We start from the raw sequence: 22,422 nt of genomic DNA on the forward strand, positions 1-22,422 counted from the left end.
ATAAAAAAATAATATTGTAAAATCTACTAGAAAGTGAGTAGTAAGGGATAAAAAATTTAATGTAATGTCCTTTAAAAGTAGTTTCCTATCTCTTTAGATACTATGAACTATTATTAAGATGTATCAGTAACACCTCCCATATTCTGGAATGTAAGATCAAGTTCCCTTTGCATGTTTACGAGGAGGTAAACTGCATATACGCTAGTGAAATTTTCCCAATATATTTATCTACAATCTCAGGATTTTACAGTTGATATTATCTTCCCTCATGAAAATCACTCATCCTAATAGGAAAGGTCAAAGATTTGAAAGGCTTAACATGGAACTAATATTTTGCCAAGAGGGGGAAAATCTTGAAGAATTCTTACGTCTCCCAATACAGCGGGTTGAAGGAAACAGACATGGACCAACATGTATTGGCTAATTTCTTCTTACAAGGCCTTGGACTAAGCATGTGGAAATACAAAGATGTATAAGGCATAGACTTGATCTCAAGAGGCTCACAATCTAGCTTGCAAGATGGTCAAAAGTTAAAACATTACATGGGCATAAAAGACAATAGTAATTAAATGGATATCAGAGAAGCATATTTTAGGCATTTTGAAAAAACTATTTTTGTGAGATAATCATGAAAGACCTTTTTAAAAAAGTTACTTATTTGTTTATTTATTTATTTATTTATTTATTTTGAGAGAGAGACAGAGAGATGCAGAGCATGCGAGTGGGGGAGGGGCAGAGAGAGCGGGAGCGAGCGAGAGAGAGAGAGAGAGAGAGAGAGAGAGAATTCTAATTCAAACCCCCGCACTGGCAGGGCTTGAATTGATGAACTGTGAGATCATGACCTGAGCCAAAACCAAGAGTTGGACGCTTAACCTACTGAGCCACCCAGGTGCTCCCCGCCCCCACTGCCTTGTTTTTTAAAGTTTTTACAATTTATTTAGATAATCAGGAGAGACTTAATGGAATAAGTAAAATTAAGCAGAGATTCAAGGAAGGTGAACTCTCAATAGGGTGAAAAGTGGGGGGCAGGGGAGTAGGCAGAGCACTGGTGAGAAGCTGTCAGGCTTGGGGGTAGAGGTGGTGGCATTGGGAGACAAACACACAGGCTTGATTAAAGTGAGGGATAGAGGTTTGGCAACAAAAGGAAGCAAAGCCTGGGAATTTGAAAAAGGTTAAGGTGTTTAGACTCTATTTTGAGGCCCATCCATTGTGAGGAGCTTGGTTTTCTGTATAAGGATTCAGGCAACATAGATTCAGTCCCAGGTCCGCTACATCCAAACAACATGTTACTTAGTGATTTAACTTTTCCGAGCCTCAGTTTCCCTTCTATACAATGGAGATTTTATCTACCAAGCAGAGTTGTGAAGGCTGCACAAAATAAGATTTTCATTGTCACATGAGCTGTCACTTCCTCTCTAGTAAATGGGCGGGGCAGGGAGGCTTGTGAAGAGGAAAATGACATTATTAAAGGGATGGATGTGATATTATGGGAATGTCAATTTTGTGAGGGTGTGCAGGATGAACTGAGGAAGGGGAGCGTGTGTGTGTGTGTGTGTGTGTGTGTGTGTGTGTGTGTGTTAGAGGTGGGGGGAACCAGGAACATGAGCTTGTTAGACCACATAGAAAGACACAGGGCCCTGAACTAGCCATACTGGCTATGGCCACATCAGTGGAAATGATAAAGTGAATATCAGGAGGAGGAATGAAGCATTTGGCGAAGATAGAGCCACATATAAAAAATGAAATCCGGAAGAAAAATTTCTTGATTTCAGGATGAAAAAAGCAGCATACTGGTAAAAGAAAGTACTGAGGAAAAGTGTCTAATGGACACTTGATTTTTTTTGTTTCTGTTTTATTTTGTTTTGTTTGCTTAGTGTCCTAACCCACTGTTTCAGGCTAGCTGCCCTATTCTCTCTGGATAGATCCTTTTTCTGGCAAATCAGAGTCCTTCATTTTCTTGGCACAAGGACTGGCCTGGAGGTAAGCTTTTCACAAGGTTAAGTCAGCCAGAGTCCTTCTCTAGGATTTTCTACCCGAAGATAAGTCCTCTTGGCATCTCTTTTATTTTTATTTACTTATTTATTTTTAATTTATTTTTTAAAAAATTTATATCCAAGTTAGCACAGAGTGTAACAATGATTCCTTAATGATCCTTACCCATTTAGCCCATCCCCCCTCCCACAACCCCTCCAGTAACCCTCTGTTTATTCTCCATATTTAAGAGTCTCTTATGTTTTGTCCTCCTCCCTGTTTTTATATTATTTTTGCTTCCCTGCCTTTATGTTCATCTGTTTTGTCTCTTAAAGTCCTCATCTGAGTGAAGTCATATGATATTTGTCTTTGACTGACAAATTTCACTTAGTATAATACCCTCTAGTTCCATCCACGTAGTTGCAAATGGCAAGATTTCATTCTTTTTAATTTTGGCCTCTCTTTTAGAAGCTAAAAGGATATCAGTCTGGAGAAAGCTGAGGGTAGATATAGAAGAAGCCAAATGGAGACCAGAGGAAATGAGGGAAGCAGAAGAACAGACTTACAGGTTGGATGATGTTGAGATTTGTTTCATTTCCTAAAATCAGAGTTGCCCTGATTTCTGTAGGATCTCTTTGTATGTTTCTGTGAGCTAACTACTATCCTTCTAATAACCCTCTTTTTATTCTTAAATAGAATAGGTTATATGTTATATGAAAAAGATACCAACAGATTTGATTGAACAAAAGTTAAAAGGTTCTGCAAGGCAGAGTATGCTAAACAAAATCAAATCAAAGAAATTGGGAAACACTTGCAATAAATACAACATGACCAAAAAAAGCGGTAACTATTCTTATTACATGGAGTTTATGTATCAGTAAGAAAATACTAACATTGCAAGAAAAAAATGAGTAGAGGCCATGAACCATTTGCAGAAGAAGAAATAGAAAGAGTCAATAAGTAAGAATCTGCCTTAATTATTTATATATATATAAATTTAATATAAATATAATAAATATTTATTTATTTATTATAAATATATATAAATTTAATATAAATATAAATATATTTATATATATATAAATCAAAACAATTCGATATGCTATTTCACTAATCAGATTGCAAAGGTGAAGAATATGGTAAAAATGATTGGGTACAAGGTGTGTGAGGGTTATTCCACTTTAATTATTTATTTATTTATTTATTTTTAAGGTTTTTTTTAATGTTTATTTATTTTTGAGACAGAGCATGAGCTGAGGAGGGTAGAGAGAGAGAGAGAGGGAGACACAGAATCAGAAGCAGGCTCCAGGCTCTGAGCTATCAGCACGGAGGCCGACATGGGGCTTGAACTCACAAGCTGTGAGATCATGACCTGAGCTGAAGTCGGACACCCAAATGACTGAGCCACCCAGGCGCCCCTCCACTTTAATTTTTTAATTAATTAATTAATTTATTTATTTATTAGAAAGAGAGAGCACTTGGATGTGAGCCAGGGAGGGGCAGAGAGAAGGAGAGAGAGAATCCCAAGCAGGCTCTGTGCTGGCACAGAACTCAACATGGGGCTCAGTCTTACAACAGTGAGATCATGACCTGAGCCAAAATCAAGAGTTGGACGCTTAACTGACTGAGCCACCCAAGCATATCTTTCTTTTAAATTTATTTTTTTAATTTATTTTTTGAGGGGGGGAGGGGCAGAGAGAGAGGGGGACAGAGAACCCGAAGCAAGCTCCTCACTGACAGCAGAGAGTCTGATGCAGGGCTTGAACTCATGAACTGTGAGATTATGACCTGAGCCAAAGTTGGATGTTCAACTGACTGAACCCTTTTAATTTATTTATGATTTATGATTATTATTATTTTAGAAGGGGGGTAGTTATTCCACTTTTCTTGAAGGGTTTTCTCTGCTTTATGTATCAAGAGCCTTAAAAATTTCCATAACCTTTGATTGAAACATTTTCCTCCTAGGAATTATCCTAAGGATATAATCAAAGATGTGAACAAGGTTACATGCAAGGATGTTTATTGCAGTGATAATTATATTAGCCTAATTGTAAATGTCTGATCGGGTGATGGTTGAATAATTAATGAAAAATGGACAGTCATATAATAAAAATTATGAGCCAATAAAAATCACATTTTTGGAAAATACTTCCTTGACATGGGAAATACTCACCATATGATACTAATGAAAAGCAAGTAGGGTGTAAAATGATGTGATGTGGTTCAAATTATTATTATTATTATTATATAATATTATATTAATTATATTATATTATATTATATTATATTATATTATATTATATTATATTGTGTGTGTGTGTTTGTGTGTGTGTGCCTGTTATACAGGTATTAGAATGTGAAGTGAAATTTTTCTATTGAACTTTTTGTCAAAGCCCAAAGCTGAAAATAATTGATAATAGTATCCTCACATTCTCAAGAAAGGGGTTAAAATACAGTCTCGCATTATGTAGTATAAATTTTAGAAAGAAAAAGAAAAATTAAAGAAGCCTAGTACTTTAATTTTCCTTTCCTTTTTCTTTTTCAGAAGGAATGATCTGAGGTGAATGTATAGGGTTAGAGTGTGCTTTTTGGCACAGACCCTTGTGCCTGATGCTGCCCTGGAGGTATCTGAAAGTGAGAAATTGGCTGGGCAGAGAAAGGGGTGGGGGGCAGCAGTGGGACCCAGGCCTTGGTTTTACATTTGGGGTAAGTGCATGGGGAAATTCCTGGGGGATCCCTGCGGTGGGACAAGGAGCAGGAAAGACCAGGCCATTGCCTCCTTCTCAGCTCCCAGTCCCCAAGGTCCAGAAGGGCCTGGGCTGGTGGGAGAAAGCAGCATTGCCTTGATGTAGATCCCATGGGACTTTTTCACTTCTGCACATGCAAGGGTTCTGATGTCTGAAAGTGACGGGACAGCTGTGGCTCTGCCTGCATCATGGCCAAGGGCCAAGGACAGAGAAACTCAAGCTGTTTTACCTTTGTACTCAACCTAGCTCACCTCATTTAATAATCACTCTTAAAGTCACCAATCAAGGCTGGGAAAAATACACCAAAACGGTTATCTCAAACCATCTCTGGGCAGTGAGAGGAGAGGTGCTTTTCAATGCCTTTTTTATATTTTTTCTTTATTTTTTCACATTTTCCAAAGTAAAACACGTGCACTTTTATAATTTAAACAGACATAAAAAAAAGAAACGTGGAGAGAAAATGGCTCAAGAGAAAAAAGAAGACCCAAAGTTAGAGCTTTAAAAGTAAATGCATTGCCCCCTTCTTAGTCTAATGAGCTGCCTATTACATCAATATTTCTGTTGACAAGCCTTTTGTAGGCCCCCTGTCTTCATTTTCATGCTACCACACCGGTGCTGACCCTCCCATCTCCCTCTTAGAGATGGCAGTGACCTCACAATTAGTGACCTTCCTCCCACCCACCTCCACACCCCAGGTAGGACCATCTTTCCAAACACTATCTCCTCTCTTTCATTGCTTCCCAATTGTTCCCCCCCCCACACACACACACCCCTCCCTGCTTCAAGCAGGACAGTTTCTTCACAGTCTCTTGTGAGGGCTGAGCTTGACCTACCTGGGCTCTCCAAAGTGACCTTTCAGTCTATTCAAATAATAGCCATCTCCCAGAGCTCACCTGGGTTCCCGCCCCTTCTCTCCTTTCAGAAAGCAAGAGGCAACTTGGTTTGGGGGTTGGTTCCATGTAAAACAGAGATCTCTACTTTGTCATACATGTAAATTGAATAAAGACATAGAAACTCCACAGGTGATGGGGCCTTTTTGGCCCACAGTGTGCTTTTGTGTGTCTATCTCCACGTCACACACTACATTGTTTAGTACAGAATGGCTCAGAAGATATTGTTGAATTGATTGAATCTAAGAAGTTATGGAACTATTAATCTGTTAATCCATTACCAAAGCTACTAGGATTCTGGCATGTAAAATAGCTCATCGGTTCCAATCTTTCCTGAATCTGGTAAATTTTCTAAGCCACCTTTTTCTTTTTTTCACTTCTGGTATGTGGTCATGTGAAAGTAGTTTGACATCATAATATCTAAAATGTAGAACAAGAGGGGTGCCGGGTGGTTCAGTCAGTTAAGCGTGACTCTTGATTTCAGCTCAGGTGATGATCATGAGATCCTGGTTCCTGGGATCAGTCTCTGCATTGGGCTCTGCCCTGACGGCGTGGAGCCTGCTTGAGATTCTCTCTCTCCTCTCTCTCCACCACCCCCCTCTGCTCCTCCCTCTGCACGTGCTCTCTCTCAAAATAAATAAATAAACTTAAAAAAAAATGTAGACTACAAAAGTGGACTTAAATAAGAGAAAACAACACTTAGTTAAGTCCATTGAGTGGGTGGGGTGATGGGTGAAATAGGTGATGGGGACTAAAGAGCTCACATAGCATAGTGAGCAGTGAGTAATGAATGGAAGTGTTGAATCACTATATTGTGCACCTGAAACTAATATAACACTGTATGTTAACTATACTGGAATTCAAATTTAAAAACCTACAAAAAAATAAATAAATCCATCCATACTTGCAGTAAAAAAAACACGCTTACATATTACTATTGTCATCTAAATTTTACTTTTCTGAGCCTTCTAACAGGAGCAATTAAAAATACAGCAGTCCCCCTTTGTCTGCGGTTTTTCTTTCCTTGGTTTCTGCCCCATCAACAGCCAACTGGAGGCAGATGGTCCTGCTGACGACGGGTCAGAAGGTCAGTGGTCACCTACCTCTACGTCACAATCCTGCGTCCTTCACCCGACTTCTCATCACAGAGGCATTTTCTCATCTCACATCATCACAAGTAGGGTGAGTACAGGGCAATTAGATATTTGGAGAGAGATTCTCATCACTTTTATTACATTACATCAATTTATAATGGTTCTTTTTTTATTACTAGTTATTGTTAATCTCATACTGTGCCTACTTTATCAATAAGACGTCACCCTAGATATGTACGTATAGAAAAAACATATATAGGGTTCAGTATCATTTGTGGTTTCGGGCATTCACCGGGGGTCTTGGAACCTATTCCCTGCAGATAAGGGGGGACTACTGTATGGAAACCTTTTGTACCCCTTTCCCTACTCCACAACCTAGGGAAACATTTTTTTTTCTTGGCCTTTCAAACAGATCCAAGGAAATAAAATAGAGGCTCATGCTTGTTTTCTCCACACTTAAATTTTTTTATTTACAAGCAGATTTACCCTGACTCCACAGAAGCCAAGTATTAATTAAAGTGTAAATAAGAGAGAGAGATTGGACATAGAGGTGAAACGTTCTCTCATGTCTGCAAAAGGGTCACATCCAAGGGGACTTATAAACGTTAAGTATTTCTGTGGGTTGTATAATTCAGAAAGCTACGGGATAGGTATTAAATTTGATCTGACCTCCTTAACAAACATAGTACTGATCACAATATCAATCTAGCTTTAGTTTTTAAAAGTTTTTTTTTTTTAACTCCTTATTTGACCTCACCTAGAAACCCACAGACCGCAGACACATTTTCCTTAGTTCCTACGCACTCTTGCACTGGAACTCCCCCCTCTCTAGCTCTCTATAGCAGCAATGCTGTAGTGGGGACCAGGCGTGTCTTGTGGGGAGAAGCTCAGGAAAGCAGCCTGTGTCTCTGGAAGACCCTAAAACCCAGAGGCTGCTGGGCTCTCCCACCCTCCACCCCAGCTCTCCTCCCTCTACAGTCTGGTTCCTCCTCCCAGCGTCCCCCTCACCCCAACCCCTTTCTTAAAAATAAAACATTCTAGGCTTCTGGCGTTTCCCTACCATTGGGTTGGCAGGCTGCGGAAGGTGAATGCTGGCCTGTCCCTGCTGATACCAGAGACACAGGTATGTTCACGGCTGGGACTCAGAGCTCATTTTCCCATAGAGACAGTAGAACTGTGCTGTACTGTTAGGTAGGTTCTGGAGTACATATAGAACTCCAGATGAGATAAGTGAGTCAAATGGACTTTTGTGAGTTCTCTCTCTCTCTCTCAACATACTCCTTTTCTGTTGTTTCCTTAGGAAAATGGCTCTGAGCTCCAAACAGTTGACCATAAATTGTCTTTGTGTAGAGAGAACCCCAGGGGCAGAGGCCTAAATTGTTTGCTGTGAATCCAGACTGGTGTGGGCCCCTTTGGGGGGCATAGCCCACTCTACACCACTCCAGGCCCAAGACTTCTGAGCTGTTAGAGAAACCAGGAGCCCCCTTAGAGTGAGCACCCAAAAGGAAAATAACATACCTGAATGGGGGGAGGGTGTGTATGAACTTGGTACAAGACCATGGCTAAGGCAGGAAGGCAGGAGGCTTAGGGATGGTAGGGGTGAAGGCCCAGCTCCTAGAGATTTTAATTGTGGTATACTTTGAAGGTAGTTTCTACAGATAAGTGCCAGTCATTGACAGGAGGGTTATAATAAAAAGCAAGTGGAACAAAGAACTAAAACTTTAGAGTACTCCATGAGATGGAATCTGGGAGTAGAGTTATTTTGTAGCCTGGTAATACAGTACATCACGTGTGTGTGTGTGTGTGTGTGTGTGATTCCACTGTTCAGCCAGAACAAAATAAATGTGTAGCTATAGCCAAGGCCACACCCACCTGGTGATGACAGGAAGTGTGATAGTAACAGTAGGGAAAGCAGGTAACCTTTTAAAATGATGAATGAACTGGAAGCTGCCATAAAGTAGGAGAAAAATGATCATGGCCATTTACGAATCTGTGTGGGATCTCCTAGGATCAGAAAGAAGAGGTTCAGGGACACTGGAATTCAGAGACTGAGATGGAGGGGTCTGATCTAGATTTAGCAAATAATTACTGTTCTTGTCACTCTTTTGATTGTGCTCTGGGGAATCCTAGCTGCTTTTATATATATCCTTTGGTGTTTAGTATGGTATCATGCATAATAAAGTAGTCCTCAATAAGTGTTACTGACAGCTTACACAAATAAAACTAAATAAAAATAGAATAAAACTAAATAAATATATTGAGATTCAGACAAAAGGTGAAGAGTGTCATGTGCTCCAATACTGAAGATACACTGCGTAGATCTGGAAGCTGATTTTAGTTTTTGTTTGTAACTGTTGAGTGTGTCCATCCAGGAACTCAATTATGAAGAGAAACCAGCCTTTACTGAGATAAAGTTTGTTTTATGGTCTTTAGAAGTGCTCTGCTAGGGCTTTGAGCCTTCTCTCCTAACTGGAGATGTGGTAGATAATATTATGGAGCATGAGTTGGCAAGATCTCAAGGTGATGATAGCCGTGGTGGTCATGGTGGGGAGGAAGGAGTTTTGGATGAGAGGTATAACATGTATTCTGACTCCTGTAGCTGGAAGGAGCTGTCACAGGCATTGGGAGTAGAGTATGACTGCAGACAGAAACTGGCCCTTCTATCCAAAAATTCCACCTATGTGTATGTAACGTTTTGGCACATGAGTTGGGTGTGGGGAAAGAGGACTGCCTTGCTCTAATCTATGCAATAGACAAAATGTATGCAACCAAACTATTTATTGAAAGATTTTACTCATGAAAAGTGCTCTTAATCATCTTTTGATTTAACAAGCATATATTGAACTCTTAATATGTGCCAGGATTCGGCCCTCTGGAGGTACTGGCGATGGCCTCAAGTTTCTATGTTTTTATGACTATAATTCCTCAAGACCAGAGACTTAGACCATTTAATTCACTGTTTTATTCCTTTGTGTCTCTTTCCTGGGGCTTTTCAATGCAGCAGTGGAAGCTATAGGTCTCTTTCTTTTTACATTCCAGACTGCTGGCAGACGTGTCCCTTGTCACTTGGAGGGCCTTGAGAGAATGAGCCCTCACTACAGGCAGAAGCCAAGCAGAGAGGGAGAGCAATGAAAAGAAGAGAGAGAGGGGGCATGACAGAGAGCAAGTCCTGATAATTTTAGATTTAGTTGTGAAGTCTTTGCTACCTATACCTTTCCATCATCTGGCTTTATGAACCATGAAGTTGCCCAAGGTAGTTTGACATGGCTTTCCAGGACTTGCAGCCAGCAAGTTCTGGATTACACAATATGCAACACTGAACCCAATGTTTTCCTTTCCCAAAGCTACCCCTTCCTGTATCCTGGTTAATGGTTCCACTTACAACCTCATCCCCTCAGGTCAGAAATCTGGGAGTCATTCTAGAATCCTCCCTTCGCATCACTCCTGACAGTCAGTGATAATCATCAAGTCCTAACAATGTGGCTTCTAAATAGCCCTTGAACCTATCTCCTCCCCAATCCTATGATCACCACTTTAGGACAGGCCTTCATGAACTCTTGCCTAGGGCTTTGCAATGGCCTTGTATCTGGGCTTCTTTTAGTCTCGTCCTTGTTAAATCTCATTTCCACATGGCAGCTACCGTAAGATGCAAATCTAGTTTTGTCAATACAATGTCCCAATTTCCCATGACCCAGTCCTTACCTCTGCAATTTCTCACTTGACATTTTACACTGTGTTGATCAACACAAAGTTTATTTCACACACGAACCAAGTTCAGGCTGTCATGTTACCAGCGATGAGGGCTTTGATACTGAGGAGGAGAGATGGTCCGCTTCCATTGACTTAATCTTCAGCAGTCTCATTTCCTACAAGATGTAGCTTAAATTTTGTAGGTTGTCATTTAATGACTTCCAGTCTTTTCAAGCTCCCCTCTCCCCAACTGAACTCTGTAAGAATCATTGCTCCAGCAGACTGTTCTATAATAATACAGTTACCTGTCAACATCTTTCCCCCTCTGGTTGTTTGTTTATGAAGAGCTTTGTGCCTGAGGAGCTCTTTACTTCTTTTCTGCCCATTCACTTGTACCTGCCCTCAAGGCATTCCATCCCACACTGATTTCTTGCTCTTCCAGCATCTAAGTTCTTATTGTTTGCACAGTTCTTTTGATCACTTATTATATATTCCTTTATATTGATATTTGACTTTTCATGAATATGTCCTACCTCTGCCGCAAGTTTCCAAGCTCTGTGAGAACAAGAACCATGCCTTAAGCCTTTGAGTCTGCCTAGCACATTGTCTTGTATATAATGAGTACTCAGTAGATGTCTGTAGATTTTCTTCAACTGGATCCATTCTCTGGAGTCATGGCAGCCCCACACTTTGGTGAATTTTTAATAAATGGGTCCACAGAAGATAAAAGGTTAGTGTCTAAAATATATAAAGAACTTATATAACTCAACACCCAAAAAACAAACAATCTAATTAGAAAATGGTCAGAAAGCATGAACAGACATTTCTGCAGAGAAGGTATATGGACGGCTAACAGACATGAAAAGATGGTCAACATCGCTCATCATCAGGGAAATGCAAATCAAAACTACAATGAGGTATCACCTCACACCTGTCAGAATGGCTAAAATAAAAAACACAAGGAACAACTGGTTTTGTCAAGGATGTAGAGGAAAAGGAACCCTCTTGCACTTTTGGTGGGAATGCAAACTGGTGCAGCCACTGTGGAAAACAGTACGGAGGGTCCTCAAAAAGTTAAAAATCCAACTACCCTATGAGCCAGTAATCACACTACTGGGTATTTACCCTAAAAATACAAAAACACTAATTCAAAGGGATACATGCACCCCTATGTTTATAGCAGCACTATTTGTAACAGCCAAATTATAGAAGCAACCCAAATGTCTATAGATAGTTGAATGAATAAAGAAGATGTGGTATGTATATTTGTGTATACACACACACGCACACACACACACAATGAAATATTATTCATTCATAAAAACGAGTGAAATCTTGCCATTTGCAATGACATGGATGGAACTAGAGAGTATGAGGCTAAGTGAAATAAATCAGAGAAAGAAAGACAAGTACCATATGATTTCACTCATATGTGGAATGTAAGAAATAAAACAAACAAAGGAAAAAAAAAAGGGAGAGACAAACCAAGAAATAGCCTCAACTATGGAGAACAAACTGATGTTTGCTAGAGGAGAGGAGAGAAATAGGTGATAAGGATTAAGGAGTGCACTTGTGGTGATGAGCGCTGGGTGATGCATGGAATTGTGGAATCACTATATTGTACACCTGCAATTAATATAACACTGTATGCTAACTATACTGCAGTTAAAATAAAAAAAATAAGCGGGTCCATAGAAGACAAGGTCAGTAAGTTTTCGCTTCCAAAGGTAAAAGTTATTCAAGGTCAAAATCTTCAATTCCCACAAAGAGGAAAATCACTTTTGTGAGGTGCCTAGCAACAGTCTTAAGTTCTACTGAGCAAGTCCCAGGAGTCTGTAACTTTTGTGTCAATGAAAATTATAATTACTGAGTACAATTACAATGCCATGGAAATCATGAATATTATAATGCATGCATCTGTAAAATTGCCATTTCAGGGCTCATGAAAGATACAAGCTCAAGACAAAAGAGAACAAGAAAACCTTGGAACCAGATTTCTGGTCACAATAAAGAGATTACTTTAAGGCAGTCTGGGACTATAATTTTTAATTCTAATTTAATATATTCCTATTTATTTCTGACTGTTTCACAAATTGGAGTTCATAACATAGAAACTCTTCTGGTATTTTAATCTATTTTCCTGCTCTCGAGATATTTTTATCTGCTTTCATAATCTCTTATGATTATGATAAGAATTTTTGTCAACCTTTGATCATCTTGATATATAAGGCATTTTCTTTAAAGGCCTTAAACATAGGTTACATTTCATTTATCCTCCCATAGAATTTAGCATTCTTTCTATTGTAAGTGACATTTTGTACTTCCTTGGCTTATTCGAAAATAAAAGAATTTATTGGCTCATCTAAGTTGAGAGTGTAGGCTAGATCAAGCTTCAGGCACAGCTGGAGTTGGAGCCTAAAAAATGTCATAGATATTTGGTTTCTCACAATCTTTCTTTTCTGCCTCTAGTCCTATACTGGTAGCAAAATGGCAGTAACAGCTTCAGGCTCTGTGTCTCCTCAAGTTTCAAGACTGTGGAAAAGAGTGATACTCTCTTTCCTAGAAGTATCAACAAATGGATCTCATTAACACTCTGTGGTTACATGCCCACCTCTAAACCAGTTACCACGGCTATAATTTACTTAAACCTGGTCGGGAGGCATGGTAGTTACCCCTGACCTCAAGGGTGTAACCTGTTCCACCGAAGTTTATGGACTAATAGTGTAGGTGAATTGGTATTGATCTTCCAGAAGTCCACTCCCTAAATTCTTAGGAGCATCAACCTTATTGACGACATCCTCTTTTAATACTATTTTCTTGTCTTTTTTGATGCTGTAGGCTCTTGGTGCCTTTTTTATCTGGTCATTGAATGTTCGGGTCTCTCAGGGCTACGTCCTAGACACTCTTCTTGCTGGCCTCTATTCTAGGTGATTTCATTCATACACAAGGATTAAAGAACCACCTAAAAACCAAAGCTTTGAATTTCTTCTGCAACACAGAGGAAACTCTGAATTTCTATCTCCAACTACCCACTGACCTTTCTGTTTGGTTCTCTCTCTTTTTTTTTTTTTTAATTTTTTTAATGTTTATTTACTTTTGAGAGAGACAGAGACAGAATGCGAGTGGGTTAGGGGCAGAGAGAGAGGGAGACAGAATCTGAAGCAGGCTCCAGGCTCCAAGCTGTCAGCACAGAGCCTGACGTGGGGCTTGAACTCACAAGCTGTGAGATCATGACCTGAGCCGAAGTTGGACACTCAACCAACTGAGCCACCCGGGTGCCCCTGTTTGGTTCTCATAAAGTCACTTCAAACTCAACATGTTCAAAACCACATCCCTTTTCCCCCAAACAAACCTGGTCTGAGCTGTGTTTTTTTGTTGTGGTGAACTGAACCACTATTTATCCAGTTCAGCATGTTAGAAACCTATGTGCCATCTTTTTAAAATATATATATAAAGTTTATTTATTTTGAGAGAGAGAGAGAGAGAGAGAGAGAGAGAAAGAGAGAAGGAGAATGAACAGGGAAGGGGCAGAGAGAGAGAGAGAGAGAGAGAGAGAGAGAAGGAGAATGAACAGGGAAGGGGCAGAGAGAGAGAAGGAGAGAGAGAATCCCAAGCAGGTTCTGCACTGTCAGTGCAGAGTGTGATGTGGGGAACTTACAAACTGCGAGATCATGACCTGAGCTGAAACCAAGAGTTGGATGCTCAATTGATTGAGTCACCCAGACTCCCCTACGTACCATCTTTAACACGGCCTTGACCCTTACTACCCACTGCTTAACTTCTCTATTGCCAAGTCCTACAAGATTTACTTCTTCCATATCTCTCAAATATTTCCATTTCTCTCCACCTTTAGGGCCACCTCCTTATTCCAAGCCATTATGTTCAATCATCTAATTACTACACAAGGTCTCAACTAATTTTCAATGTTTTTTTGCCTTCTTTCAACCTATTTTTAATTTTTTTAGTTAGAATGCATTTTTTCAAAATGCAAATTCAATGACTTTCCATTGTCTTAAGATACAGAACAAAATCCCTGCCATGGTCTACAAAACTTTGCTGATAGGGCTCCTTCCTTGTTTACCATCACTATAACTCTCCATGTTCCCTTTACATTCACCACTGTGGCCTTATTTCACTTTCTTGACATACCCTAGTAGACAGAATAATATATACCCCAAAGATGCCCGTGACCTAATCACTAAAACTTCTGAATATTACCTTATATGGCAAAACAGACTTTGTAGATGAGATTAAGTCGGGGATCTTGAGATGAAGAGTTTTCCAGTTAGTCCCAATATAAGAGATTATCCGGTTAGTCCCAATATAATCACAATGAAAGGTGAAGAAGCAGGTATGATGATGGAAGGAGAGGTCAGAATGATACGAGGAGCAGATGGCAAGTCAAGGAATGGAGGCAGCCTATAGCAGCTGGAAAATGAAAGGTCCTCCTTTAGAGCTTTCCGAAGAGATGCGATGCAGCCGTATGAACACCTCAATTTTAGGACGTCAGAACTGTAACTGTTCAGAACTGTAACATAATAAATTCATTTTGTTTTAATTCACCAAATTTGTGATGATTTGTTATAGTACCAACAGCAGACTAATACACATACCGTTGAGCTGAATCTTGATTCCAACAAATTAATTTATGTTTAAGAACTAATAAAGTTAGCAGAAAACTTACGTACGTTTGAAAAAACTTGGGCATGTGAATCTACTTTATCAATTGCAAGTTTATGAAATGTAAATACAGATTAAATACTTCTGATGAAAATTTAGTGTCTGAATAGAAATGGGCTTTAAGTATGGAATACACGCTGGATTTCAAAGACTTAACAGAAAAAAAATGTAAAATATGTCGTCAATAATTTACAAATGTTGATTACATGTTGGGGCTCCTGGGTGGCACAGTCGGTTGAGCACCGGATTCTGGATTTTGACTCAGGCTGACTGGCTGAGGTCGTGGGATCAAGTCCTGCAATGGGCTCCATGCTGAGCACGGGGCCTGCTTAAGATTCTCTCTCCCCTTCTGTCCCTCTCCCCTGCTGGTGCCCTCTCTCTAAAATAAAAATAAAAAAGTTAAAAACTCTTTCAAATACTGATTACATGTCAAAATGAAGTGTTCAATCTATTGAGTTAAATAAAATATATTAGAATCATTTTCACCTGTTTCTTTTTACCCTTTGTAAATACAGCTATTAGAACATTTAGAATTGTATACGTGGTTCACATTGGTATTTCTCTTGGTAAGTTCTCTGACTAGAGAGTGCAATTCAAGAGGGCAGTTTTTTCACCTTTGTATCCCTTCACCCAGTGCCTGATGCTTCTTAGTAGGTGCTCTACAAATATTTAATGCATGAGTGAATGAATGGAAAAGTGTGTGTACTCCAATAGTGTGGACCAGCCTCAGGAACACTATCTACAGATCTGTAGTCTGCATCACTATATATATTAAAAGCCAAAGTTTTAGGGACACAGTGATAAAACCAATAAGTTTAATGAGGTCCCAGCATGTTTCTATCTCCATTGCATTCTGGAACCTGGTAGGTGTAATAGCTGTATCTAAGCAATGGCAAACTAGGCCTTATCTGGTGATGGGGTAGAGTGTATGGCAGAGTAGATTTTGCTGCACTTGGTCAGAGGCTGGCTTCTAGGTGGTCTCTAGAGAAGAAGGTGAGAGCCAGCTGTGCCTGAAAGTGCCCTGGCACTCATTTATGAGAATAAGCCTTCTTCCTGCCAGCAATGCTCCCTTCTCTACACTGCCCATGTTTCCTTTTTGAAATAAAATTTTTTTAATGTTCATTTATTTTTGAGAGAGAGAGAGAGAGAGAGAGAGAGAGAGGCAGGGAGAAGAGGGAGACACAGAATCTGAAGCACGGTCCAGGCTCTGAGCTGTTAGCACAGAACTGGATGTGGGGCTTGAACTCATGAACTGTGAGATCATGACCTGAGCTGAAGTTGGACACTTAACCAACTGAACCACCCAGATGCCCCACCCATGTTTCCTTTTTGCCCAACAAGGTCATCCCTGTCATTTTGCTCTGGTTTCATCCAGCCTACCACAGGGTGTTATACCCAACCCCCTGCATCCAACTGGGGATGCTTATTGTGTGGACAGTAGCCCTCTGCTTACCAATATGGACTCTTCAAAGGAGATGGGACAGTTAGATCCCCCCCAAAGTTGATTTTTCTTAGAGGGAAATCAACTGTATTGATAAGACTTCTGCATTTTGGGTCACAAATCTTCATCTTTTTAGCCCCAAACACCTCTTTTCAACTTACAAAATGGTATCCTCCCAAATAGCTTACGTCTTGTCCCTGAGCTCTCTCCTCTGTTTCAGAAGAAATGCCTATAGACACGGGCAAGACAGTGACTTCACGTCTTTATGATTAAAGTCCCTTGAATGTTTACTCTGCCTGTCTGACTAGGAAAGCCGTAAGGTCTGAGTCTGAGTCCTGGGGAGGCTCACAGGGGGACTCCCTTTGCCAGCCCATCCCTGCCTCTCTGCCCATCTCCTTGCGTTTTTCACAAATCTCGCACAAGCCAAATCCAGCAGCTTATTTTCATTCATTCCATCTTTACACCTCCTTTAGTGCAATGACCTACTTAAGTTAAAGGGAAATACAAACCCCCAAGGAAACTTGCTGACAGCTGGTTCCTGGGTAGAAGTAGGTTGGGCATGTGTCTGAGAGAAGCTTATGAGCTCTAAGAAGCCTTTTGGCTGGAGAGGGCAGTGGAAAAGAAGGGCCTGAAGGTTTAAAAAGAAATGTCCATCGACAAGGGTCTCTGGGTAAGTGATTGGAGACGGACGATGGCAGGGAGGGTTGGGTAGGAAATAGTTTCTCCAGGGCAGGTCTAAACTGGAATTTCTACGTTCCCTTTAGCCCTCCTCCCTCAGTGCTGGCTCCAAAGCTCTGCTCCTAAGGTCATGGGTCTAAAGAGTATCAGGGTCCAGATGCAGCAAGCAATGCCAAATCATGATTCGAAATAAAACACACTTTTGGCAGGCCGTACATGAGAGCGCAGCTTGGAAGATAATTTAAGGATGAAAGAGGACAGGTGGAAATGGCTTTTGACCAAGAGCCTGGACACTTGAATTTTTATCTTGAATTTGCAGGAACTGGCTGTGTACCTTAAGCGAGTCATTTTGACCCTGCTCAGCTGTACTTTTCTCATCTATAAAATGCGTGGTTTACACGAGATGATGGCTAAGATGCCTTTTAGCTATTCAATTCTTTGAAACCCATAAAATAATTAACCTATTGGCTAAGCTAGCTAAAAGCACTATAATTTAGTATCGTTGTTAGCAAGTAATCAGCCTGATTTATGCTTTACCTTTTTCCTTTTTAAAATCCTCCTAACATTTTTTAAAATTTAATTTAAAAACTTTCCTTTTCCGATTTTTTGACAGAGGTATTTTTGTAGGCTGGCCAAAAGGTGGGGCACAGAAAAGAGCAGAGATTCAAATAAACCCCAAAACAGACAGCTGGCCTCTGAATTGGCTGTGGACCGTAGAAGCCTTTTGGCGCCCTCTGATATGAGTCACAGGCCTCACAGTCCCAGGCATCCAATCCCATGAGGTGATCCTTATCTATTTGTCTGGTATGTGGGAGGGCCAACCACCTCCATGACTAATGGGCCAGAAGCTCCTGGCTGAGCCCTAATGCACACTTTGCATGCTACCTTCATTCAACCGCAATGGTGTGCATGCAGCAGGCACTGATGATGTGTGGTGCTAAATTCCACAGTAGATCATCCGCTATTTAGTAGAGGAACTATCAGAACTAGGTAGAGCAAATAAAAGTACTCCTAGGTTAGTTTATAAGCTCCAGCTTGTAGTGTTAGAGGATTTTACAGTTAAAAGAGCCCGGACTCCTGTCTGATCTGACACTTTAGAGATGAAGGGCAGAAGAAATGACTTGCCCAAGGTTGCAAGGTTATTAGTGCAAAATCAGGACTGGAAAACACCACCAGATTTTCAGGTCTGTGGTCTTTACTATGCTCTATTGCTTATAGAAGAGTCTGACTACATTTTCCAACAATTATTTAATTTTAAATATGCAATGCATGCACTGTAAAATGTAAGCCAAGGAGGGTTTACAGTGAAAATTTGGCTTCCTATCCACTACCGTCTCTAATTTGTCTCCTCTCTCTTTGATCAGTCTGGACCTTATTTCAGTGTAAGGTCCAGATTTCAGTATAAGGTATGATGTAGAGATCCAACTTCATTTTCTTTAAAACATTTTTTTTTTAATGTTTATTCATTTTTGAGAGTTAGAGACAGAGCGCGAGTGGGGGAGGGGTGCACACACACACACACACACACACACACAGAATCCAAAGCAGGATCCAGGCTCTGAGCCATCAGCACAGAGCCCAATGCTGGGCTCGGACTCACCAATGGTGAGATCATGACCTGAGCTGAAGTTGGATACATAACTGATTGAGCCACCCACGTGCCCTATTTTTTTAGATGGCTATTCAGTTATTTTACCAGCTGATAAGGTGTCTTTATTTGTGCTTCTGTTTTGGAATTTTTGTGTTTTGTTTTTTCTCCCATGTGAACTTGACAATCAGCTTACCCATTAAAAAAAAGTTGTGTTGGTTTTTAAAAATGGGATTGTGTTAAACTTATAGATTAATTTAGGGAGATTTCATGGTATTATGACGTCTACTATAGAGCTTCTGGATATACTTTCTTCCCTGATAAAAAGAAATGTGGTAGGAGATACTATCCTTTCTGAGGGTTGATATGGTTCTGTGAGGGTGTGGTTGTCACACCTTTAAACAATGCACCTTACCTCACATCTTATACTAAAATACATGCCAGTTACATTGTCCTCCTTGCTGTTTCTTGAACTCAACTGGTAGGTTCTCTGTTCGGAACAACACCCCACTGCCAGATATCTGTATGTGCTCCCTCACCCCCTCAAAGTATTTGCAACAATGTTGCCATCTCATCATGATGATGAGCCCACCCTCATCACTCTATTTAAAATCACTATTGCCTCCACTCCCAGCTTTCTTAATTTTCCTCATCCTGTTCTGCTTTATTTTCCATACCTCCTACTACCTTCTAATGCACTAGGTAACTAGTCATTATGCTTATTTTCATTGTTTGTCTCCACCACTAAAATGTAAACCTCAAAAGGGCAGAGATTTTTGCCTACTTTATTCACTGCCATATCCCAAAAGCCTAGAACCATGCCTAGCATATAAGTGTCCAATAATTGTTTGTTTAGTTGTATTAAAATAAAGATAGTCTTTATCTAGTAAGAGATTATATTAAGAGTAGACATTACATTTTTGTCAACTACCAAGTATACTTTCAGCATCTATAGAAATAGTGACTACTTTCTCCTTTCATTCCCCAGACACGGTAAATGATATGTTAAATTTCCTGATGGTGAAATATCCTTGCATTTCTAGAATAAACCCCACTAGTCATAGTATGTTAATTTTTTTCTGAGTTGCCTGATTCTGTTTGCTATTTTATTTATTATATTTAGGTTTTTGAATTGATACTAAAAGTGAGATTGGTGTGAAGTTTTGTCATGACATCCTTGTTGGCTTTGTTTTCACAGTATGCTAGTTTCAATAAAGAGTTTAGACTACCCTCACCCACTTAATTAAAAAAAAATGTTTCTTGATTCTTGAGAGAGAGAGCGTGCATGCACACACGCTTTTGGGGTAAGGGAAGAGAGAAAGGGAGACAGAGAATCCCAAGCAGGCTCTGCGCTGACAGCGGAGAGCCCTACGGTGGGGCTTAAACCCATGAACTGTGAGATCATGAGCTGAGCTGAAGCTCACCCACTTTTTTTTTTTAATGCTCTACAATAGTCTAAGTAGCACTGACTTGATTCTTTCTTTGAAGTATGGTTACTCATGCATTCCCATGATTGCAGTCTCTGGGCCCTTAAATTTTCTATTTTGTTATGCTTAGTATCTTATAAATATAGGTTTAATGTTTTTTATTTACACATTCAACATTAATCTAGAGTTAATTATCTCAGGAAATTATCAAGAACAAGTTATCTCATCCCATACATTCTTTTTAACCAAGTTTAAATTAACTTGGGAGTTCAGGTAATATTGCTATAACTTCCCTCCCTCCCTCCCTTCCTTCCTTCTTTTTTCCTTTGAAGTAATCAAGTCTTTGCTACATTTTAGATTTATGTTTTGTTTAAGCACGTTAAAAAAAAAACAACCCAATTCCTAAACTACGTATTTTCCTTCTTGAACGCTCCTACAATTCTAAAGCTATAAATTCTTGTCTTCTAGATGTTAAAACAGAAACCCAGGAAGTTCAAGTGCCCTGCCCACTTTCATTCTTACAGGAGGGTCAGAAGTAGGTCCCAGATCTCAGATGGCCTTTGTGTTATCCCATAGCTTCCCTTGTGTGTGTGTGTGTGTGTGTGTGTGTGTGCACGTGCACACGTGCACACACACACGTCTTCTGTTCTTTTTCTTTTTCTTTTAATGTTTATTTTTTGAGACAGAGAGAGAGCGCAAGTGGGGGAAGAGCAGAAAGAAAGGAGACACAGAATCTGAAGCAGGCTCCAGTCTCTGAGCTGTCAGCACAGAGCCCGATGTGGGGCTCAAACCCATGAACTGTGAGATCATGAAGTGAGCTGAAGCCGGATGCTTAACCAACTGAGCCACCCAGTTGCTGTGTGCCCTGACACATGTCCTCTGTTCTGTTCTTTCTAAGCCTTCTTCTTGCCACAGACAAATGTTAAGTACCAAGTATGTTCCAGTCATTGTTCAAGGTGTTGGGAGATATGAAGATAAACAAGGCAGTCTTTGTTTTCTAGAAATCTGCCATTTAGTAAGAGACTCAGATGAGTAGACAAATAATTACAATACAGCATGAAGATGGTGCATATAAAATGAAAATAAATGGAAAACACAGTAGAGGTGTGGGGGGGGGGGTCACCAAATGTGACTAGAGGCTCAGGAAAAGTTTGACAGTCTTGGACTTGATCCAACAAGGAGGATTCTGTTCCTGTTGAACTCAAGTGTTCTATCAAGATTCCCACATATCTAAAAATACTCTCATTCCACGGGAGCTACTTCTGCCTTTAGAGCCCTGTGGGTAGAGGACCTGTGTTCTCTGTACTATAGTCTCCATAACACTTCCTTTCTGTTGGTTAACACTGGGCATAAACCACTTTGGAGTTGCCTGCTCCATCCTGTATAGCTTGTACTCTCAGATCCTCTAGATAGAGGCATCCCTTTGGCAATGTTCAAAGCCTTCAGCAGTTCTTGAAAGGTAGGAATTTGTTCTTGAGATGGCAGAAGATGAAGATGTTTACTTTTATGATTAAAACAAGGGTCCCCTGGCAAATGGCCAAACTGTGTTCACTTGGTGCACTGAGGGTAATGCTATTGGTTTATCTGTCCCAACGTATTTCTCAGCTTTTTTATTTTTATCATCATTCCTAAACGAGTTCTTTTATTGAACACATTGTGAGTGCCTGTTATGTGCTCATCTCTGGATAAGACATTGTGGGGATACAAAGAATTAGAAGATATGCTCCCTATCTGAAGGAGTTTTTAGTTTAGTTGACCAGACAAGACAGATAGAAACCAAAGATAGCAATAAATCAAGTCACTGTATAACATATCTCAAGTGGACATTATAGACAATTATAAGAATTTTTTTTTAACGTTTATTCACTTTCGAGAGACAGAGAGAGACAAAGCGTGAGTGGGGGAGGGGCAGAGGGAGAGGGAGACACAGAATCCGAAGCAGGATCCAGGCTCTGAGCTGTCAGCACAGAGCCCGATGCAGGGCTTGAACCCATGAACCATGAGATCATGACCTGAGCCACTTGGACGCTTAACTGACTGAGCCATCCAGGTACCCCAGACATTTATAGTATTAAGTGCAGAAGAGAGAATATACCAGTTCTCATTTGTCCCTGATTTGCCCATTTTCAAGCCTGTGATGGTTAGTTTTATGTGTCAAGTTGGCCAGGCTATGGTACTCAATAGTTTGGTCAAACACTAGTCTAGATGTTGCTCTG

The 22,422-nt window shown here is 40.2% G+C and overlaps 1 long non-coding RNA gene across 2 annotated transcripts; it reads left to right on the top strand.

The window, feature by feature from the left end:
* The first annotated feature begins 805 nt into the window (after positions 1–805).
* LOC132666004 (uncharacterized) lies at positions 806–12,417 on the top strand. Of its 2 annotated transcripts, XR_009604408.3 has the most exons (6): positions 806–889; positions 1,896–1,980; positions 2,440–2,539; positions 4,517–4,595; positions 6,655–6,790; positions 12,330–12,417. It is a non-coding gene; the product is annotated as an uncharacterized LOC132666004 (long non-coding RNA). The 2 variants fall into 2 exon arrangements; XR_009604409.3 differs by lacking the exon at positions 4,517–4,595.
* The last annotated feature ends 10,005 nt before the right edge of the window (positions 12,418–22,422 follow it).

This window comes from Panthera onca, chromosome D3 (assembly GCF_046562875.1).
Source record: "Panthera onca isolate mPanOnc1 chromosome D3, mPanOnc1 haplotype 2, whole genome shotgun sequence".
Lineage (NCBI taxonomy): Eukaryota > Metazoa > Chordata > Mammalia > Carnivora > Felidae > Panthera > Panthera onca.